The following is a 22,436-nucleotide window of genomic DNA, read 5'->3' as shown; positions in this document are numbered from 1 at the left end:
TCAGATTCTCCCAAGGACTGAGGCTCTTCGCAATGCAATGTAGACCATACAAACTATATCAACCTGAAAGGTGCTTTCCTGCAGAAGGCTTGATATCTTCCTCTTTGCATGCTTTGGAATAATGGTCTGTGGTCTTAGCTAACGTATTTCCTGAAAAGGGCTTCAAATATATCTTGTTGGCCTCTCTAAGGTCCTTGAGAACCAGAAGCAGGGAAAGTGTCATCATGAGTAGCATAGTCAAAAGAACTGATCTTCTCCATGGAAGAGACTCTGAATTTCCTCTTTGCTTCCCCATTACTTTTCACTTTGACACAAATACTCAATCAGTGTTCTCTGAGTGAACATATTAACTTGTTTGTTCGAGGTTGTAGAATGAGTTACTGCCTAGGACAGTTTTCCTCAACTATATTCCCAGAAACAACAGGTAGCGACAAGTATTTGAGCAAACAGAATTCTGTGATCAAATGAGCTTTGCACATTAGCATAGTAAAACTCAGAGTAAAGCATAGTAAAGGCTTTGAGTAGTCCTGCAAGAAAAAGCCCATTTAACTTTTTCTAACATGGCACTTCCCAAACGTTTTTGACCACGAGACCCTTTATTTCATGGAGCAAAAGCTTCCACGTTTTGCAGAGCCAGTGTTCCTTGGAACAGAGTTCAGGATGGTGGCCCAGGGTGAGTTAGCGCATGAAAGAAGAATGGAAGAGTGGATTCTGCATGAAGAGGGGAGGGAGATGAGAAATCATGGATGCATGGTAGTGCATGAGGTACTTTGGTGCTGCCAGAACATAAAATAGAGAGGAGAGGGATGGACAAAAAGGCTTGAGAGTAAGTAAGGGTCAAGTCCTGTACAAGGCCTTATCTACCATGCTGTGGAGCTTGGATTTAACTGTGTAGACACCTGGGGGCCCTGATGCTGAACAGTGGAACAATGTAGTCATATTTGAGGTCCAGGTAGATTGTCTGGTGGTTGTGTGGCAGATGGATTGGACAAATAGGATGACCAATTAGGAGGCTGCCTTCATGTTTGGTAGGAGATACCGTCTGATGAACAAGCCGTGCATGAGTTGGGCTATAAGAGTAGATAAACTGCCATCCACTACGTTCCCAACCTCTACCAAAGCCTTTAGAAAATGCTCCCAAACTGGTCTGAAAACCTCTCACCTGAGAGCCTGGTGTCATGGAAAGCAAGGGAGCCCACTGAGAAGTAGCAGCAGGGCCAATGACATCGTGAGGGGACAGAGACGCTTGGACTCTCTTTTATTCCTCTTTCCTCCCCATTACTTTGCAGACTCTGATACAAATGAAATGCTCCATAAATGTTCGTTGCGTGGACGAACAAAAAGACTTGTTTGTTCAAGGTTATTTGCCACCTTGAACAAGTTTGCCACCTTCCAAAGAGACTCATAGCAACAGCCGCCCAGACAAGATGTCCTTGATTACTTGAATGTTTCTTCCAAGGTCTCACTAAATTCCAGCCTAAGATGACTCTGTTCATTTGTGAAGAACTGAGCATGAGTTCAGGGGTCTGGGACTTTAGGGGTGTGCACACGCTGGAACACATGGCCCTGTTACTAAGGAGCAGAGAGGAAGTTGCAAGTCGGACCCCAGGCTCTCCACCCCTCCCTCCCACAAGCCACACTGTCCCAAAGCATTTGTCCTTAATGGCCAATCCTGAGTGTATTTCAGGGGAAATTTAATCCATATGGTTTTGACTCATTTACACTTAACTCATTAGAACATTTACTTTTTCTTGGGAAGAGGTTACTGCTATTTGGGAAGCATTTTCAGATATGATAAAAAAAAGAAAACAACAAAACAAACAAACAAACAAATGAAAAAAACAACCTTTAAAATGCTCAGTGAAGAGGCTGGGAGTTAGTCATGGATCTGACACATGAGGAAACTGAGTGCCCAGCCTGGGCTTTCTTTGCTCTGGTTCAGAGATGGCCAATTTTGGTTACATGTTTCTTCCTTGATCTTGGAAATGTACTAGACTAGAGAAAGATGGAGAACTTGGGAAAGAAGCCCCAAGCTGGAAGGACTGTTTGAGTATGGAGGATGAAGCCCTGGCCCCACACCTTCAGACAGACAGGCAGGGAGCTCCTTTGTAATCCAGCCACCTTGCATACAAATCCTTTCCACATCCAGGTCATGTAGCCTCAGTCACTTTGCTTGCGACAAATGGCTCCAAGCCGTCAACTACTAGATGGTTACAGTGGGAGGGACCTTGGAGGACAACAGTTGTGACCCTCTCAGATGACATATGAGAAGCCAAAGACCAGAAAAGCAAGTAAGTTGCCTAAGGTCACAGATCAGGTTGATGACAGAGTAGATTCTAAAACCAGCACCCCCCCCCCCCGCCCAAATCCTACCCCTGCATCGCTCATTTATTGCAGATATGCCCTGCCCTGAAGTGCAACCAGCTGGTTAAACTCTAAACTCTCCTTCCTCTGTACTTTCCTTAACATTTGTTGAGATTTACTATGTATCAGACCCCATTAGAAGCACTTTGTGTACAATATTATGAGGTGTGATGTTGGCCAAGTCACTCTACCTGTCTTAGCCTTAAGAGATGGTAAACATGGACGTCAGGAGTGGAAGCTCTGAGCTACTGCCTGGGTTCAAATTCCAGCTTTGCCACTGACTAGTTGACTGATCTTAAATAGGTTACTTAATGTTTCCAGCCCTCAGTTCCAGGCTGTTACAAGGCTGGATACTTTTATTATTTCAGCTACTCCTCCATAATGACCCAATGATATTGACCACCATGTTGCAGATGAGGAAACTAAGGCCTATGCCAGTTATGAGAATTGTCCAAGGTAATTGGCAGAGCTAGAATTAAAACTCAGATCTTTCTGACTCTAGAGAAGCAGGTCTCTGGGATTTATTGATAATATTGTGAAGTGCATTTATTTATTTATTCCTTGATCTAATGTAGGCATAGCACAATTCCTCTTACGTCTTTAATATCTACAATACACAGCAATCATGATGGATATTAAGTGTCAAAAACATTTCAAATGAAATTTCCACTGTATTCTCAGTACCCAACTTACTGATATATTTTGGGAATATTTCTACATTAGATGGGATACTTTCAGGTCTAAGAGACAATAACTCAACTCAAACTTACAAAAGCTCCAAAGGAAATATACTAACTCACATAACTGGAAAAAGTCCACAGTTGGATCCTTTCACTCAAAAGATATCAGCAGGAATCTTTATCTCACCATCTCTTCTCTGTGCTTTCCTCCAGACTGGCTTTAGCCACAGGGGCTCTCCCAGCTGGGGGCAACGTAGCCACCAGCAGTTCCAGGCCAATGGGCTCCCAGCTCAGCAACCCCTGCAAAAAGAGTGTATTGTCCCCAAATTCCAGAAAAAACAAAAACAAAATTGACTCTCTTTTGGTTTGGCTGAGGATAGACACTGACCTTTGACACAATCACTCTAGGATCTAAAGCTCAGGGATTGGTCAGCTCTGGTCTTGTGCCCATCCTCAGAGCCTATGAATGGAGTTTGCCTCACTCCAATCAGAAGACTGGGAGTGGGGAAGGGGTGGCCCCACAGGATGCTACTATGAGAAGAAGGGGAATGGATGCTGGGCCGACAGAAACATCAGATGTCCGCTACAACTTGCCAAACAAGTGTTGAGGAAAAAAAAAAAAAAAGAAAAAGTTCACACTTGACATCCCATTGGACCCAAACCCTCAATCCTCAAACATTCTGGTAACACTTTTTCCTTTATCTGAGAAACTTTTCAATCCATGCTTTGCCAGGACATCCTAAAGAACACGATGAAAAAAAAAAAAGAGCACAGTAGCAGCACAGTAATATGTGGGGCTAAGCTGCGATCCGTCCTGTAAGCTGTTTCCACCATCCATAGCTCTGCAGGTACCTGATGTCACTGTTGTCCTAGTCAGATGGAAGAGGTCTGCAGAGATGTTGCTCTTTCCCTTCTCCGCCCTGTTCAGACCCCTGAGAAAAAGGCCCATGGGAGAAGGGAACCTCAAAGTGACCTTTTTCTCAGGGGTCTGAACACAGTTGCCTTCAGTCCTGATTGTCTTGGGACAATGAGATCTTCCTCCTAGAGTTCAGATGAGATGGCCATAGTGACAGAATGGGGCCCATTCAGGGACGCTCTGTCCCACAGATAGGCAATCTCTCCACCCTAGTCAGCTCACCTAGGGGCAGTAGAAGGTGGGCTGGACAGAAGCTGACCGCATCATGTAAGCTGGTGGAATAGCCAGGTAATAATTTTCTAGCATCCTATGTTTGTCCACATGTGGAGTTGACAGATGGCCCACTTGGACTGAATTAATCCGTTAGCCCAATTCAACAAGCATTTAAGTGCCTCATATCAATCAGCCTGGGGAAAAGCTAAGCAGTAACATCCTGGTGAATTCCATCAAATCTCTCAAGACAGCCTTCAGGATTTGGATGGAGTCAGGCCTGACTTAGGTTGAAGCCCAGCTGTGGCACTTGCTTGCTGTGTGACCTTTGGACCACATTTCCTAATCTGTAAAATAGGGATGCTCATACAGGAGTCTATGTCACAGGGCTGCCCAGAGGATGACATGAGATGACATATATCAGGCCCAGTAGCTGCCACTGTGGAAATCATTCCACAAAAGGAGTGGCCTCCCTCCCTGCCGACCTCACTGGTTGGACACTTCCTTTTCATGCTCTGTAAAGATGGACTCAGACCCAGTCCTGAAACCTCAGTGACTGGGGCACAGGCACACTGCCGCTCAGCTGGCATTAGCCGTCTTAACAACCGCTTCAGGTGGTAGGAAGAGGAGGCAGTCACTAGAGGAAAACTGGCCATGAATTAGCTAAACGCACACCTTAATGGGCTCCCTAGGGCTTTCGGTATTACTCCAAAATTCAGATTTAAGCCTTTGTGTTTAACTTCAATATCATGGCTTTAAGATTTAACAATAATTACAGACACCAGGTACTGAGATAAAATACTTAACACTCTTTTCAGACTTGGTTTCATCCTCACAACAATGCCATATGACATCATTATTATTATTTCTTTTTACAGATGAGGAAACTGAGACTCTGGAAGGTTAAGACAAAGCTGCCATAATCAATTGTATGTGTGGTGTAAGTGACTAGCACCCCCTGGAGTTATGAGGTGCATAACAGTAATGAAAGCGACAGGCAGCATTCATTGGGCCTTTACGATATGTCAGATGCTGTCACGAGTTAATTTTTAATTTTTACAATCATCCCATGCAAAATCTCAGGGACCATATGAAGTCCCGTGGCTAAATTACCCAAGGTCAACAGTTAATAACCCCTTCCACAACACCCTGAACTTTTCTTTCATAGAATTTTTTGCAATTGTGATTAATTCTCCATCCTTAACTGGGTGCAAGTTCTTTATTGGCAGGACAGTCATTCTTGTATCCCCAGGATACAGCAGAACACCTGGCTCATAGTAGGTGCTGAGTAAATATTTATTGAAAGTGATGAATGGATAAACAAAGAGAGTATGTAAGACACCAGGAAGAGTTTTAATAACAAAATCTGTGTACTATTTCATGCCAAATGGTGTTGCAGGCATTCAGGTGGTGCGGGAGGTGGGCGTGGAAACCTGCATGGCAGCATTGGTGCCAGACTATGCAGAATCAAGTCCCCAGAATATTCGAACTGAGGTTTGCGCGGATGTACTTTCTAAAACACTACAAAGTTCCTTGGCCTCCACAAAACATCTGGCCAAATAAGCATTCATTTCTCAGGCAAACTAAGACAATCCAGCCCAACATCCAAAGTGGCCACTGGCCAACAGGCACTTGGGTTCAATGCTGATTTTGTTGAAACAGCTGAGTGTTCACCATGGAGATCCAGGCCTCTCTGCTCGGGGCGCTTCTCTCCATCCTCTGGCTGAGGACGGCAGCATGCCAGTTGGGACTCTTAATCCTCCTGACGCTAGGGAGGAAGTGCTTCTGACTGGACTCCAAGCCACGCCAGCTCCCTGAGAGGCAGCCCCTGGGTGGACCTGGAACGTTCAGAAATGCTGCCATCTTGTGGCACCTTCAGGACGGAGCAAGGCGCTCCCTGGCCAGCTTCTCCAATAAACCTGCTTCTGGAAGACTCTCCCTAATTTCACGTTTCCCATTTTTTCTCAGCTTTTTCCATCTTGACATTCCTTCCCCTGCTCCAGAGTGGCAACAACGTCATGTTGGAATATCATTTGGGAATTTGGAATTTTTCTTTCTGAAAAAAGTGCAACCTGGATGCACTTTTGAATTCTTAGCAATGTTTTTGAATTCATTTTTAGGAGAGAACACTTCATTGAGAGTCTGTGAGAAGAGCCCCAGTGTACCCAGTGCCCTCCTGGGCCCAGTTCAGCGTGCAGGCTGTGAAGACTGGAAATGTCATCGCCACCTCTGTCCACCAGAGCTGCTTCTCCTCACGACTCTGTCCAGGACCCCCAGGGTGGCCGTGGGTATTTCCCTCCACCTCTGAAAGCTCACTCGCAAGCTTGATGGCATTCCCACTGAAAGGTTCAGGCTGAGGTGAAAGGCCTTGTTGATCGGGGATCCCAGCAAAAGACCCATAGGACTCCAGGTAGAAAAGCCACTTGCCTATTCCAAGGTGACAACATTGAGACAGCAGAATGCTTGCAGTTTTTCATCCTTCCCATAACCCTGTAGCATCCTGGGCTCCACTTCGAAGGATCTCGCTTGAAATGAAGAAGCAAAGCCTCAATGAGGTGCTTTGAGACTGGTTTCTAGAAGGTGTTGCTCCAAATACAGCCGCATACGATTGTACATGTTTGCATCGCAAAGCACTGCGACACCAGCCTGCCTTGGGTGGATTATCTGCTTCAGGGCCAGCCCTGGGCAAAATTGTCAAGGGGAAAATAATGATCTTTGGCACCTCCCAGCTCTCCTGGAAGTTATCAGATCTGTAGAGGGCAAGCCCTCAAGGGGTGGGGGTGGGACACAGGACAGGAAACATTTTGACAGAAAAGGGAACTGGGTACGAAATATAGGATGCTCCCCAAAAGGGTGCGGGGGGCTGGGCCCTAATGGAGGTCTGCTGCGCCTGAATTGAGTGGTTAGAAGCAAAGAGTGGTAAGCAGCCCCCAGCTGTAGCCCTCCCTCCCTGCCGGGGCAATAGGAGGCTGCAGTGTAGGCACTATGCCCTTGGACTCTCAGATTAGATGACACAAGTTCAAGTCCCTGCTCCACCCCTCAGTAGCTTTCTGACCCTGGACAAGTTACTTCTAGTTGCCTTCATAACCTCAACTACAAGAAGGAGGAAAGTAAAATTATAACCACAAAGGTTATTTTCTTAAGGATTAAATCATTTTTAAACCGTTTAAATAGCATTGGTGTATTATAATTGTTAAATAAGAATTAGATGTCATGTGTATTTGGAAGCACCATAAATTTATTCCACACCCATTTGATTCAGCACCCAAGCCTGTGCTGGGTGTCAGGGGCAAAGACGAAGCACCAATCTCACCACGTACAAACACTGAGGGATCAGAGTTGAAAGCACGCTGAGGTTCCAATAACACTGCCAGGACTGTACTCTGCGGGGTGAGGAAAGGTTTTATAGAGCATGTGGTGGAGAGGACAGGAACCTACCGGGCGGCTGTGATGGGCAACAGTGCTGTTTGCCAGAAGTGTCAGCGCTCTGCCATCCAGGCACATGGTGGGTTTGTACTTCCTTTCCCTCTGGTCTCATGTAGTTGGCTGAAGCCTTGTGATTAGTACCTACCAATGAGTGTGAGCTGCAATGACATGTGACTTTCAGGCCAGAATGCTCGAGCCTCCAAAGCTCTCTCGTGCTTCACGGCACAGTGACCCATATTATTTGAAATGATGGCTGTTCCCTCAGCCTACATCCCTCCATGATTATAATACATAAAAGTCCATGCCTCCCCATGAGGGACTTGTACAGTGAGTGACAAGTAACTAAACCTTGTTATTTTAAAACAGTCTGATTTGGGGGTTGCTTGTTACTGTAGCATAGCTTAGCCATCCTGACTGATACAGTGGACGTGACTGACTGAATAACTGTGGTTATCAGGGAACAAGGTGTGACTTTGAACCACTTGCTTCTTTTCTCTGCACTTCATTTTCCTCTTAACATGATGACTTTGTCCTGGGAGGCCGGCCTGCTAAGAGTCCACCCTCAAGGAAGGGGAAGAAGCAGAACACCTCGCTCTCGTGTAACACTCAACAGTTTATAGCATGGTCCAAATAGACCATCCTGTTTGTGTCTCACAATAACCTAAGGAGGTGGGCAAAGCAGGTTGATTTTATACTTGTTGAAGATGGAAGAGGTTGACTCTTCTGCATTTCTGATTTCCCATCCCCACCCCCACCCAGACCCTCAGCGATACCTGGCACAGTGACCCACACCTTTTCAGGCTCTGGTTTTCATCTGTGGATGTTCATCAGAATGTCTGGTGGAGTGGTTTTTGTTTTACCTTTGTAAGAACTGAAACTGGATTTACATATTTCAAAACAAATTCTGGGCCACGCCACAGTCTTAGTTTAGATCCACCCCGGTGTCCTAAATCTACAATGACAGTCTTCTACAGAGAGAGCAGATGATTGCCACAAGGGCCTGAACAGGATAAAATCCTAAGGTGTCTTCAGAAAAATGAAAGAAAGATATGATTGTTCCTGAAAAATCTCCCGTTAGGAAAGGAATCTTCAAGATCACTAGTTGAATACGTTCAGGTCATACATGAGAAAAAGGAGACCCCAATGATCAAATGACTTGCCCCAGATGACATAGAACTGCCATGAGTGTAAGCATACCACAGAGATATTGAGGGTTTGGTTCCAGCCCTCCACAATAAAGCGAGTTGTAATCTTTTTGCTGGTGGAAGATCTTGCCTTCAATTTGTAAAAAAAAAAAAAAGCAACATCTGTGAACACAATAAAGTGAAGTGCTATAAAACAAGGCATGCCTGTATTGGAAGAAAGCAGACAAAATCCTCACTCCCGCAAATTTCCTCGTGTTCTCTAGTAAAATGCAGACTTAAAGCCAGGCTTTATTCGTTCTATTCATGCTGCTATAACAAATTACTACTAACTTAGTGACTTAAAACAACACAAATTTAGAATCTTACAGGACTTGGAGTGTAGTTCTCTCTGGGCTAAAATCAAGGTGTCAGCAGAACTGCATTCCTTCTGTAGGCTCTAGGGGAGAATCCGTTTCCTTGCCTTTCCCATCTTCTGGAAGCCACTGCATTCCTTGGCTCTTGGCTTCCTTCCTCCAGCTCCAAAGAGAGCAGCACTGCATTTCTCTGACCTATCCTCCATCAGCACATCTCTATATCCACAGCCAGGAGAGCTTCTCTATGTTTAGGGACTTCTGTGATTAGATTGCACCCACCAGGGTAATCCAGGATCATCTCCCATCTCAAGGTCCTTAACCTTCATCACATCTGCAAAGTCCCTTTTGCCAAGTAGGTTCTGGGGAGTAGGGTGTGGACATCGTTGGGGTCATTGTTCTGCTTGCCACAAGGTCTCTACTCTTTTGGCTCCTAATTCAGAGCTCTGGGCCCTACACCAGGCTGGGCATCCACACTTTCCCCCTCCAGCCCTTCTTGGACTCCCCTTGAATGCAGGGAGTGACTTCACCTCAGGCTACATCTGCTTCCTAACTGTTTGCACAGTTCTCACTCACACCTATCATTTGCTTCAGAAATTACACGCAGGATTAATTGTTGCTTGAGGCTACTTGTGAAATGGGGATAGTTTTTAATAACAAAATAAAAAACCAGAACAATGCTTCAAGGTATGAAATGATTTGTTCTGGGAAGGGGCAACACACACACACACACACACACACACACACCATTTGAGACCAATACTATGCCTCCGTCCCAGAACCCATAAAATGCTCCTAATGCTAAGGAAGTGGTGAAGACCACCTTAAAAAATTTTTTTAACCCACTGATAAAATGGAAGAAGAGAGGCAAAGCCAAAAAACAGTGGGCTGAGTCTGGGGCAGTGCTGATTCTATAATTAGAAAGAGCTTGAGCAAGTCATCACCTCTCTCTGGATAGCAGCTCCCAAATCTATCAAAGGAGAGGGTGAGAGCCTCTTCCATGGTAAGAGCTCCAATGTATAGGTGACCCTTGAACAACACAGGTTTGAACTGTGGGGGTCCACTTACATGTGGATTTTTTTCAATAAATATGTACAGTGCTGTAAATGTATTATTTTCTCTTACGATTTTCTTAACATTTTATTTTCTCTAGCTTACTTTAGTGTAAGGATACAGTATATGATGCATATAACATACAAGATATCTTATAATCGACTGTTTATGTTACCCATCAACAGTAGGCTATTAGTATTTAGGTTTCGGGGGAGTCCAAAATTATTTGTGGATTTTTGACTGTGCAGGGGGTCAGCTCCCCTACCTCTGTGTTGTTCAAGGGCCAACTGTAGTTTTCTCGTTATTAAAATGCATGCCTGCTCTCTGGGCTCCTGGGAGAGCTAAATTCAGAACTAAATGAAAATCCCTTAGTGCAGAGCCTGGCACTGGTTAGTGTCAGTAAATCATGGCTCCTATCACCATTCTGTAACTCCTCTTATCCTTGGCTATGTGCTTTGTATTCATCACCATATTTAATTGTTACAACAACCCTTCGAAGTGGGCGTCAGTCTTATTCACATCATCTAGATAAGAAAATTGAGGCCCAGAGGTTAAATAGATTTTGTAGGATTGCACAGCTTTTCGGAGGTAGACCTGGGACATAAACGTAAGGCCCTGGAACTCGGTGCCTCTATTTGCATCCGTAGTGTACCTCTCTGAGAGCTTACGTCATCCCCCATAGCTCTTAGCACGCTTTCATCATAGTAGGTATCAAAACTTGTCATTGAACAGTCATTGTTAGCAGTAAGCAGATTCAAGGAGAACACTGTCTTAAATATATCTTATGGGAAGACAATGCCTCGATTGAACAACTAGATAAGAACAGTAAAAAGCACAACATCTAGAAAACTATTAGCCAACCAAATTCAAGAATGCAAATAAAATAAATATAGCTTAACCTCAGAAAATCTAATAATGTAATTCACCATATTAGCTAAAAAGGAAAAATTACACGGTTATCTCAATATACCCAGAAGATAATTTCAATAAAGTTCAATAGCTAATTATGATTAACTCAGAAAAAAGGTGCTACTAAAAAGCTTTCCTTAAATTGATAAATACTCAATACCAAAAATGTGAGCAAAAGCTAAAGTCAATGAAAAAAAGTCAGATATATTCCGTTAAGATTGCCAATAAGAAGACAAAGATATATGCTATCCTTTCAAACAGTATAACATAGGGTATCCTGTCCAATACTACAATATAAGAAAAAGAAGCAAAACACAGAAATTAAAAAAGACAAGGAAACACTGTCCTTACTTACAAGTGATAATGATCATTGCTGTGGAATCCAACAGAATCAATAGAAAAACTCATAAGACTCATAAGCATTTGGCAAGATTGCCAGACACAAAAGTAATTTATATAACTTAATGGGAAAAAAAGTCATCTCTGACTTCTACTTATGGCCATGTTGAAGTCACTGGGACAGGACTTGCCATCCCACCATAAACAACTAGAAAACAGGATAAAATATATGAAACAGATGCTTTAGGCATTGAATAATAAGGAGCACAGGACTGCAATCTCTGAGGGAAAAAAAGGCAAATAAGTGAGGTAAACCTTACAATCCCTGACCTTCTGCGTGGAGGAACAATCTGGAATGCAGCACAAAGAGGTGGATCTCAAGCCGTTTATGGCTGCCTCACTGAGTTGTGAAGAACGAGGTCAGGGCTTGATGTGACTGGGGAGATGGGAACTTATGGGCAGAGAACCAGAAAGGAAGGAGGTTAGATAGAGAAAGAGCTTCACGAGTTTCTACTGCCTACTAACATGTGCACATGCAGAATAGAACTCCTTGTGGCCAGGAAAGGAATATTGGAAACCTGCAAAGTAAACAATTTACAGAGTTTACACACGGCTGGGAGACACTTGAGTTCTGACCAATTAAAGGAGAGTCTTTCTTGGACATCTGGGATGTTCAGTAAAGTCAGTAAAGGAGCCATACCTGAGTAATAACACTAAAGTAGCCCACGGTAAATGTTACTTTAAATCATTCTTATAAAATCTTTAAAACAACCCTCAAAAGACCAAGCTTATCCGCACTTTACTAAACTGCCTGTGAGCCATATCCAACACACTGGGAAAAACACAACAAAATCCAGAATACAAAAATGTAAAATTTACCATGTCCAGCATCCAAAAAGTATTACTCAAAATGGCAAGAAAGAAGAAAATATGACCCATAGCTAAGAAAGAAGAAAAACCAATCAAAAGAAACAAACATAAAAATGACAGAGATGATGGAATTTACAAACAGGAGCTTTAAAGCAGCTGTTACAAATATTCTTGAAGATTTAAAGGAAACTAGAAATATAATGATGAGAGAGATGGAAGATATAAACATTACCCAATGGAATTTCTAGAGAAGAAAAATACATCTATAATGAAAAATTATGGAATTAACAGTAGATTAAAAACAGGGGGAAAAAAAGATCAGTGAACTTAAAGACATAGCAATAGAAACTATCCAAAAATGAAGCACAGGAAAAAAGACTGATAAAAATGAACAGAACTTCTGTGGGATAAAATTAAGTGGTCTAATATCAAGTGGTTCTGATATTTTGGACATTAGCAAGTAGTCTAGTATATATAAAATTTAAGTTCCAGTAAAAGAGACGTCTGGGAGTAAGGAAGACATTAAGACTATCTGAAAATGTCATAGCCAAAAAGAATCACAGTTTTATAAAATCTATAAACCAAGGGATCCAAGAGCACAATGATTGGCAACCAGAACAGTCACAATGAAAAACACACTGCACATCACATTCAAATTGCTGAAAATCAATGACAAAGATAAAAATCTTAAAGACAGCCAAAGGAAAAAACACACTATAGACAGAATGCTGCTTCACAATGTTTTCAAAATTATTTCCTCCTCCCAGGAGACTTTTGAAACTTTCTTTCCTAATTACATTCCTCCATGAAATTTTAATACCAGAGATGTATCGCTTACCTGTTTATGTACTATGTGCATACAAGATCTGACCATTATGTGTGCGAACTCATCCTAGAACAAGTGCTCCATACCTCATTGCTGAATATCACTACGGTCACGTTTGAACTATTCCCCTTGGGAAGCTATGCACCGACGCCATCGCCTAGTCCACCCTTGAAAGCAATTTTGGAACTCTTCTTCTGGAATGGCCATCAGAGCTGTTGTCTTGTTACCCTTGATATCCTGAATGTCATCAAAATATCTTCCTTTAAGTGTATTTCCTTTATCTTCAGGGAAAGAAAGAAGTCATTGGGGGCCAGATCAGGTGAGTAGAGAGGGTGTTCCAATACAGTTATTTGTTTACTGGCTAAAATCTCCCTCATAGTGCCATATGAGCTGGTGCATTGTCGTGATGCAAGAGCCGTGATTTGGTGGCAACATGTTCAGGTTGTTTTTGTCTAACTTTTTCATGCAGCCTTTTTAGCACTTCCAAATAGTAAACTTGGTTAACTTTTGTCCAGGTGGTACAAATTCATAATGAATAATCTCTCTGATGTCAAAAAAAGCTAGCAACATTGTTTTGACTCTTGATTTGGACTGATGGAACTTTCTTGGTTGTAGAGAATTGGCTGACTTCCATTGTGCACTTTGACGCTTTGTTTCAGGGTTGTATTGGTACACCCGTGTTTCATCACCAGTGATAATATGGCCCAAACCATCATATTGCTTCTTCGAAAGGTCTTGGCAAACTTGTACTTTCCTTTGCTTTTGTTCATCAGTGAGCTCCTTTGGGACCATTTTTACACACACCTTTCTCATGCCAAGATTTTCAGTTAAGATTTTCCTAACTGTTTCTCTATCGATATTTACTTGGACTGCTATGCTTCTCACAGTCAGCGGACAATTTTGACATACAATTTGATGAATATTTGCAATGTTTTTGTCAGTTCTGCTCATTACTGGCTGCCCTGAACTCTGTTCATCAGTGATGCGTTCTCTCCCTTCAGAAAAATGTTTAATCCATTTGTACACTGCTGTTTTCTTCATGGCATTATCCCCATAAACTTGGACTAACATGTCCCTGATTTCATTTCCACTCTTGCCAAGTTGGACAAGAAATTTAACGTTTATTCGTTGCTGTAATTCAAGCTCAGACATTCTCGCGACGGCACACAAAAACATGTAACAATAATAAAAGCCACTCAGCAAGCACTGCCACATGTCGACACAAACACAGCTGTGAGACACTGATATACCAAGGTCACGAGACCTTCCCGAGCTCTTTGTGCAGTGCTGCCAATGGAAGTGCACAGTGGCAAGTTTGCGAACTTAATTGTCACACCTCATAGTCAATCATTTCCAATAAAATTTCCCGTTTTCGACACATGCATGTTCTAAAATTCAGAAAAATAAAGGTACACAAACAGCTAAAATAATTTTGAGACATAAAAAATAACAAAGAAAGTAAACTTTGTCCTATTAGATATCGAGACATTCTACGAAGACCTGAGAATAAAGACAGTGGGGGACTAGTACAGCAACAGACAAATAGACAAATGGAATAAACAAGAATTCAGAAAGAGATCCACGGTCTGTGATAAAGAAGCACCAGGATTCAGTGGAGGAAAAAAAATGAATTATTTGGTGGATTCTGTTGGGGTAAATGGCTCCCTGGATAAAGGTGAATAAAGTTGTGGCTGTAATTCAAACCACATTCAAATGGAAACTCAAAAAAAGACCTAAATGGGAAAGAAAAATGCTACATATTCAATAGAAGAATGTGTAAAAAATATCTTTTTGACCTTAGGGTGGCAGGATTTCTTTAATAAGACACCGAAAACATAAACTACATGGCAAAACTCAGTAAACTTGACTACATCAAAATTTAAAATATCTGTTCAAATATGGCTACTAGAGCCATCGTTAACTAAAGAGCGGCAGATTGAGAAGAGATCATTAACATTGTCTAAAACTAACAAAGAAATAGACTCTAGAATATGAGATATGGCAAATTAACAAAAGAAAGGCAGGAAATCCAACGGGGAACTATGAACAGTTCCTAGAAGGGGAAGCTAAATGGCCAATAAGTTTATGGAAAACTATTTAAGCTCATTAGTCATTAGAAAGATGCAAATGACAATAGCAATGAAATACTGATTGGCAAAAATGTGAAAAGTCAGAAAGACAAAATGTAAGTGAAGATGTGGGGAAAGAGGAATGTTCCAATCAGCTCTTGCGCCAGCTGTCTGCAGCACCAAGCGAGCACCATTCTTTAAAAATACAAGGATTCAACATCCTCAGTGAGCTCTGGGGCTGCTGGCTGGGTGCTCAGGCGGAATGGCAGGGAGCCACTTCACGTGACTCAAGGTGGAGCTGCCATTGAGCTGCCAGGTTATCTCCAAGGGCTGCCTGGATGCAGGCCAACGCAGGAGACCAAGGCGGCAGTCAGGTCCTGGCACTTGTCCAGACCGAATGGGACAATTCAGTGGAGGGTACTTCACTCTCCATGTGTAGTGTCTTTCCATTTAGGAATGCACAAGATAGGGGGTGAGAAAAAGCGGCCAGTCTTTGGGCGTTGGAACTAACACCTACTCCCTGCCCGGCACCACCTCTCATTCTTCCAAGGAGGGAAAGAAAATGGAAGATACGCCTGAGATCCTTAGGTCAGCTTCCTCTGTTGATACTGACATACTCTGGAACCCTGTCTAGAGGCCCTCCGAGCCCCAGAGTCCTCATCCACACCATGCGAGGGGCTCCTACCCCAGCCTACCTCACAGAATAGGTTACGTAAACACGAAGGACTGTAATTTCAAACTGCAAGTGGTGGGCTGGGTCATTAGGGAGCATGTGTTGGGCTGCTTTGAGGTTTGACCTATTTATTTTTCACCAGGAGCTTTTTTGGAAACTCTCTGTTAAGGTTTTTCATTCCTTCTTCCTTTCTTCCCTCTGACTTTGACGTCAGCACAAAAGCCAGCGTGGGCAGAATTGGGGCATTCAAAAACACTGCAGAGCAGTGAGTCCATTCCTGACCCCTGTTCGCTCTAGTCACCGGTCTCTGCTAAAGTGCATTGGACCCCAAGGATGAAGGACAAGGCTCCTCATTCTTTGTCTCCTGGATGTTTCATTTTCTGGTCCCTCTGTTTAGCAGCCCAGGACTGGGGTCCTAAGCAGAAGCCTCAGTCCCAAGGTTTGTCCTGGGCCAGCTAGGCCTAAGGCTTACTCACGCTTCTCCCATCTGTTACTCGAAAAATAGAACTTTCGGTTGGCCAAGTGTGTGCTCTACAGAACATTCAGGAGACAGAATAGACTTACTCATAGCGATGGGATGAGATTCTGGCCACCAGCTTCACATCCCCTAACATTTTCCCTACCTTGGCGACAGTAGTCTCAGAATTTGCCATTAGAACTAAAAAGGAAAACGTGAGCCTCGCCAGAAGTATCCCATTAAGCTTTGTCAGTCGTTTATGCCTCAGTGTGAATAAGAAATTCAGAGCCTTTCCTGAAGTTACAGTAGGAGAAAAAGATTCTAGAGTCTTAGAAGCCTGCCAAGTAAGATAAGAGCTTCTACGGGGGAATTGGGTACAGGCAAACAGGGGAAGGTGCCAATGACAAGTCCCTCCCACTCCTGCTGGCCCTGGTTGAGACTGGTCTGCCCAAAGCCAACCCCCCCTCCCCCCACAACGCTGACCCATCCCCTGGTCCCTGCCAAGCCCTGCTGCCAAGGCTGGTACCCGGGTGTCAGACCCACTTGAATCTCCTAACCCCACTTCTTTACTCGCTCTCTCTTTCACTTTTCTCTGTACAGATCTCTCCATCCCCTTTTCATTTTCTCTTTCACTTTTTATTTTACCCTCTGATTTTTCTTTTTCTTTCCCATTCTCAGTTTTTGTCTTTCACTTTGTCTCATGTTTTATCTTATTTCCTTTTGCCTTGTCTTTCACATTCTCTCTTTTACTTTCTCTCGTTCTCTTCTACTTCATTTTCATTTGCTCTTACTCTTTATTGTAGTTCTCAGCCTGCCTTTCTAGAAGGCAGCGTCTCTCTTCACTTCCCCAAGTCTTTTAGATATTCTTCAATAGGAAAGACGTTTTTGTTCGTGTAAATGCTACACATTGTCAGCATGCCCACTCTTTCTTGTCTTTTTCTGTCTCTCTCTTTCCCTTTCCCCATTTCCATCACTTCCGCCCCTCTCTCCTCTTTCTCTCTCCTCCTTCAATCGCCTTCTCTTCCGCCATCCTTTTCCTTTCAGCTGTGTGAACATCTCAATTGCTCCATGTCGGCAGATCCTTGCTGGTCTGATATTTTATACTAGGTGCGTCTGCTTTAACTATTCCACTTAAAAATGAAACCCATCTGCCCCAAACTGAAAACAGCCTCTCCCCCACCAGGAACAATAAATATTGATGACTTGAGGCCTGATTGGCTTTATGATGTTTGATGACAACTGGTATCAGTTACAGAACTTACATCATTTAATAAAAAAAAAGAAAAGCCCTAGCTGGGATGTTGCATGTCAACAGACATTATTAAATGTCAAAAGAAATACATTTTCTTCAAGAGCCTGAAATCTAAGCAATGTGAGGGTGCCGGGGAGAGGATGGGTGGGGAAGTTTGGACAGCTTTTATGTGGAGTTAGGAATATTGTTTCTTTTTGTGTCCACCCTAATTTGTGCCAGTTGAGTTTTCCTGGAGCCTTACTGTAGCCACCACCACAAAGCCTTTCTGAAGAAATTCTCTTCCTTTTCATTATTTGAAAAGCTGGGCCCATTTGACGTCTCTCTCCTTCCCCCACGTGCTCCAGTGGACACGCTGAAGGACACAAGCTCTGGGACCTGCAGGTGAGGGGAGAACACTTGTGTCTCTCTTTATTTTTTATTGTCAGTACAAAATCAGAGCTGTCTGGCTCTGAAGTTGAAAGCAAATAAACCAAGATCTGGTATGTGAGCCTACTGTGTTTCTATTTATACCCTGATAAGTTAAATATAAAAAGCCTTTTTAAAGGGGTGGCTGCCAACATTTCTATTTGGGGTACATTCAGTCATAAAAAAAAAAAATAGAAAGGTGGAAACATTTACTGCTATTTTAAATGTATTTTGATGCTTTACAGAGTTGGATTCTGACTACCTTAGATACTTCCGGAGACTCATTTGGGTATATTTAGAAGGATCATAAATTCTTGTGGTCTTGAGGGTGGTTTGGTGAATTAAGTCCCTAAAGGCTTTTTTCATTGAAAAGGTTAACATGGCTTCTTCAAGTTCTTAACTGATCTCCCTTCCACCCCCATGGGCTTATGCTGTGGGAGATCAAACCTTCTTACTCATTGCAGTTGTGTTCTTCCAAAGAAGATTCTGGAAAAAAAAAAGAACAGACCTGCAGCAATATGCTACTTGATCCTGCATTTGTAAAACAGGGTTATTATTAATACCTATCTGAAAGGGTCATTGTGGAGGTCCCAGAAATATTGTGTGTAGACATGGTATGAAAATGGAAGAAGGCTGAGAGGTATCTCTCCTAGAGAAGCAGCATGTCACTGGGAGATTACTGGATTCTGGACACTTGACAACTAGGGACATTGGGCAAGTCATGTGCCCTTTCAGAGCCCTTACTGGGTATTAGATGCAAAGTGTCTGAAAGTGTTTCACAAACAATGAAGTGCTGCATTCTTTCCTTCAGAAATACTTGGCAACACTGTGCAAGGCAAGCTGCTAGGAGCTGGGGAAGCAGATAGATGCTGTCAGAGGAACAGTTCTGAGGAGCAGGGAAAACCTGGAGCCACCCCCAGGCTATGGAGGAATTTCAGTGAAGGTGTATATTGTGGGCGGAAAAAGTTCCAAAGAAGGATGTGAAAGAACAACTGGGTTCAAGTGTACAAGATATGGTGGGTGGGGAGTGAGGGCACTGGGGAGGTGGGAGGTTGTCCTTTGTTGGTTGACAAGTTGTCCAAGGCTGATAGAAGCATAGGAATGGTGCTGAAAAAGGAAAGAATGAGATTGAATTTGGATAAAGGAGGGATATGGAGGCTGGAAGGTTGAGTTGCAAGACCTTGGGTGAGGCGAATGGTGAGCAAAATGTAAGGTTCTGATTTTTACCGATGTTGCCATTGTGTTTACATTGACAAGATTTGCCCTGTTTTCTCTTTGACTGGTTATGGTTGGAATGAAATTGGAATGCTTGGAAGGTCTATGCAGGCCCTCCCTGGCCCAGGCCATTACCTGAATGATCTTAGTCACCCAAGTTAGGGGGATGGGGGGCAGACGTTGGCTGGATTCTCTCAGAAATGACTTTCTTGTGATTTTCCAGCAATTCCTTCCCTCAGCCAAACCAGAAAAACCACTGAACCTGAGGTATTTGGCGTGGGTGATGGTGTTCTGGATCCTTTAAAGACGAATGTCTGTAAAATGCAAATGGTTCCCTTAAAAATTCACTTAGTCCTGCAAGTGTGTGTGTGTGTGTGTGTGTGTGTGTGTGTGTGTGTGTGTGCAGGGCAGGGGTCCAATGAGGCTCTCACTTTTTCCCAAATGAACTTTCCCAAACTAACTAAGAGCAAGTGCAAACAGATGGGGAGAGTGTTTCATAATAGAAACAGGCTCTTCCAACTGACTACCATCAAATTAAAAAAAAAAAAAATCACTGTCTCCCTCTCTCCTCCTTTTAGAAGTTGCCCCTTTAAGTGAGGTAGGCAAGCTGGAGTTGTTTACCTCCAAGGAATTTAAGAGAATCAACATGTTTTCCTTTCCTGGTTGCATCTGTGGTTGAATTGCTTAAAATATTTCACTTCGTAAAGTAACCTCGGTTTGTTACGGTGGATTTTCTTGTTTTGTTTTTTATCCTCCTTGGTTTTTTGTTTGCTTGTTTGTTTTGTGGGTTTTTTTTTTAAGGTAGAGAAAACCAGCTCCAGGAAAAGAAAAACAAAAACCAAAAAAACCCCACCAACTTCTAGTTGTCAGAATCGGAATGCATATCAGTTATGCTGGGAGACAATGAAAACATCAAAAAGCACATACAAGCCATAAAAAATTCAGGTCCTCTGAAGCAATGTGGGACATGCTTGGTTGCACTCCTCATTTGCATGTCAGTACCCACAATGCTCTGCAGGCTCCCAGATCTTTCCAAGCAGCCCCAGTGTCTGAGCTCTAGGGAACAAAGTGAAAGGTTCGAGTGGGTTTGTGGGTGAGAGATGTACTTTGGAAAAGCTAGGTATTGTGCGGGAGAGAACGGCTCCGCCGTGGTGATTAGCAGGCAGCCCTTTAGGTTTTAATCACAGACTTGGGAGCTCTACCTTGCTTTGGGTTTTGTTTTGTTTTGTTTTCTGCCTTCCTCTTCTTCCCTTTCCCCAGTATGCTGTGATGGTGAAGGCATACTGTGCAGGGAAGAGGAGAGGGACGCCAACCTTTAGAAGTCCTGGCTGACTGGATTGCTACAGCATATGCCTAGAATTCAAGATTTTTGAGCAGTGTGTGTGTTCTGACGCTGGTCCTCACCCCAAGACATGTTGGCCTTTTCTACATTTTGCGTCCCATGGACAGTCCTGGTTTAGTCAATGTGAAACACTTAGAGGTGCCACCATGATACACAGCTGGAGACAGGGGTTTCCACTCAGCCCTGCCAATGGGGCAGCCTCTGACCTCATTCTTCCCACCCACACACCATGCTTTTCCCTCCAACCCTTGCTCCCCAAGGAGTCCAACAGAGCTGTTGCCTGGACATTCCAAATTCCAGAGGTTGCTTGGGAATACAGGCCTCAAACTAAGAGTAGGAAGAGGACAGACATAAATTTGGCCCCGGCCTAAGGCCCCCTCAGCCTCCAGGGTGGTCTTGGGTGAGTCACTTACCACCCTCTATATCTCCTTTGCTTCCCAAGCCTGTCCTGTCCTGGAAGCTGTAAAGGACCAGTGACTGTTATTCCACTTGTGATTTTTAACATGGCTAACCATTCTGGGACATGACAAAATACATCAAAAAATAAAAATAAAGCTCAATCTTTGAGGCTTCTACCTGGAAGGTTTTTGTCTAGATTTGTACCTTGATTTTTGAGCTTCACACTTCTCCGTGCTGCAGAAGAGTTCTTAGGCTAGATTAATTTAGCGGTAGGAAGATCTGGGCAGAAGAGGGAATTTGGATACATGTAGGCTCTCAGCCCATCTCCTGAAACCCTGAACTTCAGCAGTAACATAAAAGTCAGCCACCACCCAGAATTCAGAAGTGGCTGCCTTGAAAACGATCCAGCAGACAGATTTGTTTGCTCTAAACCTGTACATAGCTTTGTACAATGTGTTCAGTCAGTTGTCAACATTTGAAAATTAGGAGCTTTTATAGTATATCTTAAAACATCTGAAGATCTGACCACACTAGACCCACATTTCCTCACAGTAACCATTTGTCAAGGTTGCATAGACAGCGCCGCCTGGTGGGCAGGAGGCTCTCTCCTCCAGCAGGGCCTGCTGTCTCTCTCTGATCCACCACAGTCCCCCGAACCCTTTGGTCTGAGACCATCCACTCAACTTAGGATGTCCCTCTCTGTCTTTTGCATGCTCAGCCTTGACCAGACTCATAGATTCTTAAGTTCTTGCTTTCTTATCGGTAGCACTGGCAGGGATGCCCCAGTCCTCAAGTTTGACCGCTTTTCATAGTGGTAATAAAGGGGAAGCAGCACCAAGGGCCTTGACTCATAAGCATTCCCAGCTTTTCTGTCCCAATCCCAAAACACACTCTACTTTAGCACATGTGTTCTTCACCTGCTGTATCCTGAGGAGGAATCTGTTCTGGCCTCCCACCTCGTCTTGGTGTATTTCCCTTCACTTCAGAAGCCTAAAATAGTCTAGGGTGAGGGGTGAGTTGCAAGGTTTGGATTTAAAAAAATTCTTTCCCCAAGTTGTTGTGTCTAATTTGGGCTGCAAATGGGTGTTGGTGTCAATGACTAACCACTGTTTGGTCTACGCAGCCATCTCTGTTGAACTTGGATGGCGGCAAAAGCCCAGTTTCCCCAAATAAAGTCTAAATACATTTACACATTTATCCCCATGTGCGTCTTTATGTTTCTACCTGTCTCAGCACACCTCAGACATGTCCATGGATGGGAGAAGAAAATGGGCAGGTAACTTGACCCTCTACTGTAAACTTCATAAAAGAAAAAAATCCAATTGGATGGAGAGTGGTAAAGATGCTCAGAGCAAGGATGTTAGAATAAGAACTTGGATTGCAATTTGGTTGTTTCCTTATGACCTAAAGGACAAATACTATCATGAGAGAGAAGCATGAGAAATAAAACAGTGAGAAAATTAAGTGAAAAGGTTATTTTTAATACTTATTCCTCCCCTGCCCCCCAAACAAAATCTAACTGGGATTTTTTATCAA

General features: G+C 43.3%; 1 long non-coding RNA gene across 2 annotated transcripts in view; it reads left to right on the top strand.

Moving 5' to 3' along the window:
* The window catches only part of LOC109444079 (uncharacterized), a 108,198-nt gene that overhangs the window by 41,225 nt on the left and 44,537 nt on the right, over positions 1-22,436 (top strand). Inside the window, exon 3 of one of the 2 annotated variants that reach the window (XR_002136783.2) lies at positions 6,291-8,767. The exons of the other annotated variant lie outside the window; for it this stretch is intronic. This is a non-coding gene — a long non-coding RNA (uncharacterized LOC109444079). Of the gene's footprint in view, positions 1-6,290; positions 8,768-22,436 lie in introns of those variants that run through there. 2 annotated transcript variants of the gene reach the window in all.

The sequence above is a fragment of the Rhinolophus sinicus genome, linkage group LG07 (genome assembly GCF_036562045.2).
Source record: "Rhinolophus sinicus isolate RSC01 linkage group LG07, ASM3656204v1, whole genome shotgun sequence".
Taxonomy (NCBI): domain Eukaryota; kingdom Metazoa; phylum Chordata; class Mammalia; order Chiroptera; family Rhinolophidae; genus Rhinolophus; species Rhinolophus sinicus.
The sequence above is the reverse complement of the archived record's forward strand: the minus strand, read 5'-3'. Positions and strand labels throughout refer to the sequence as shown.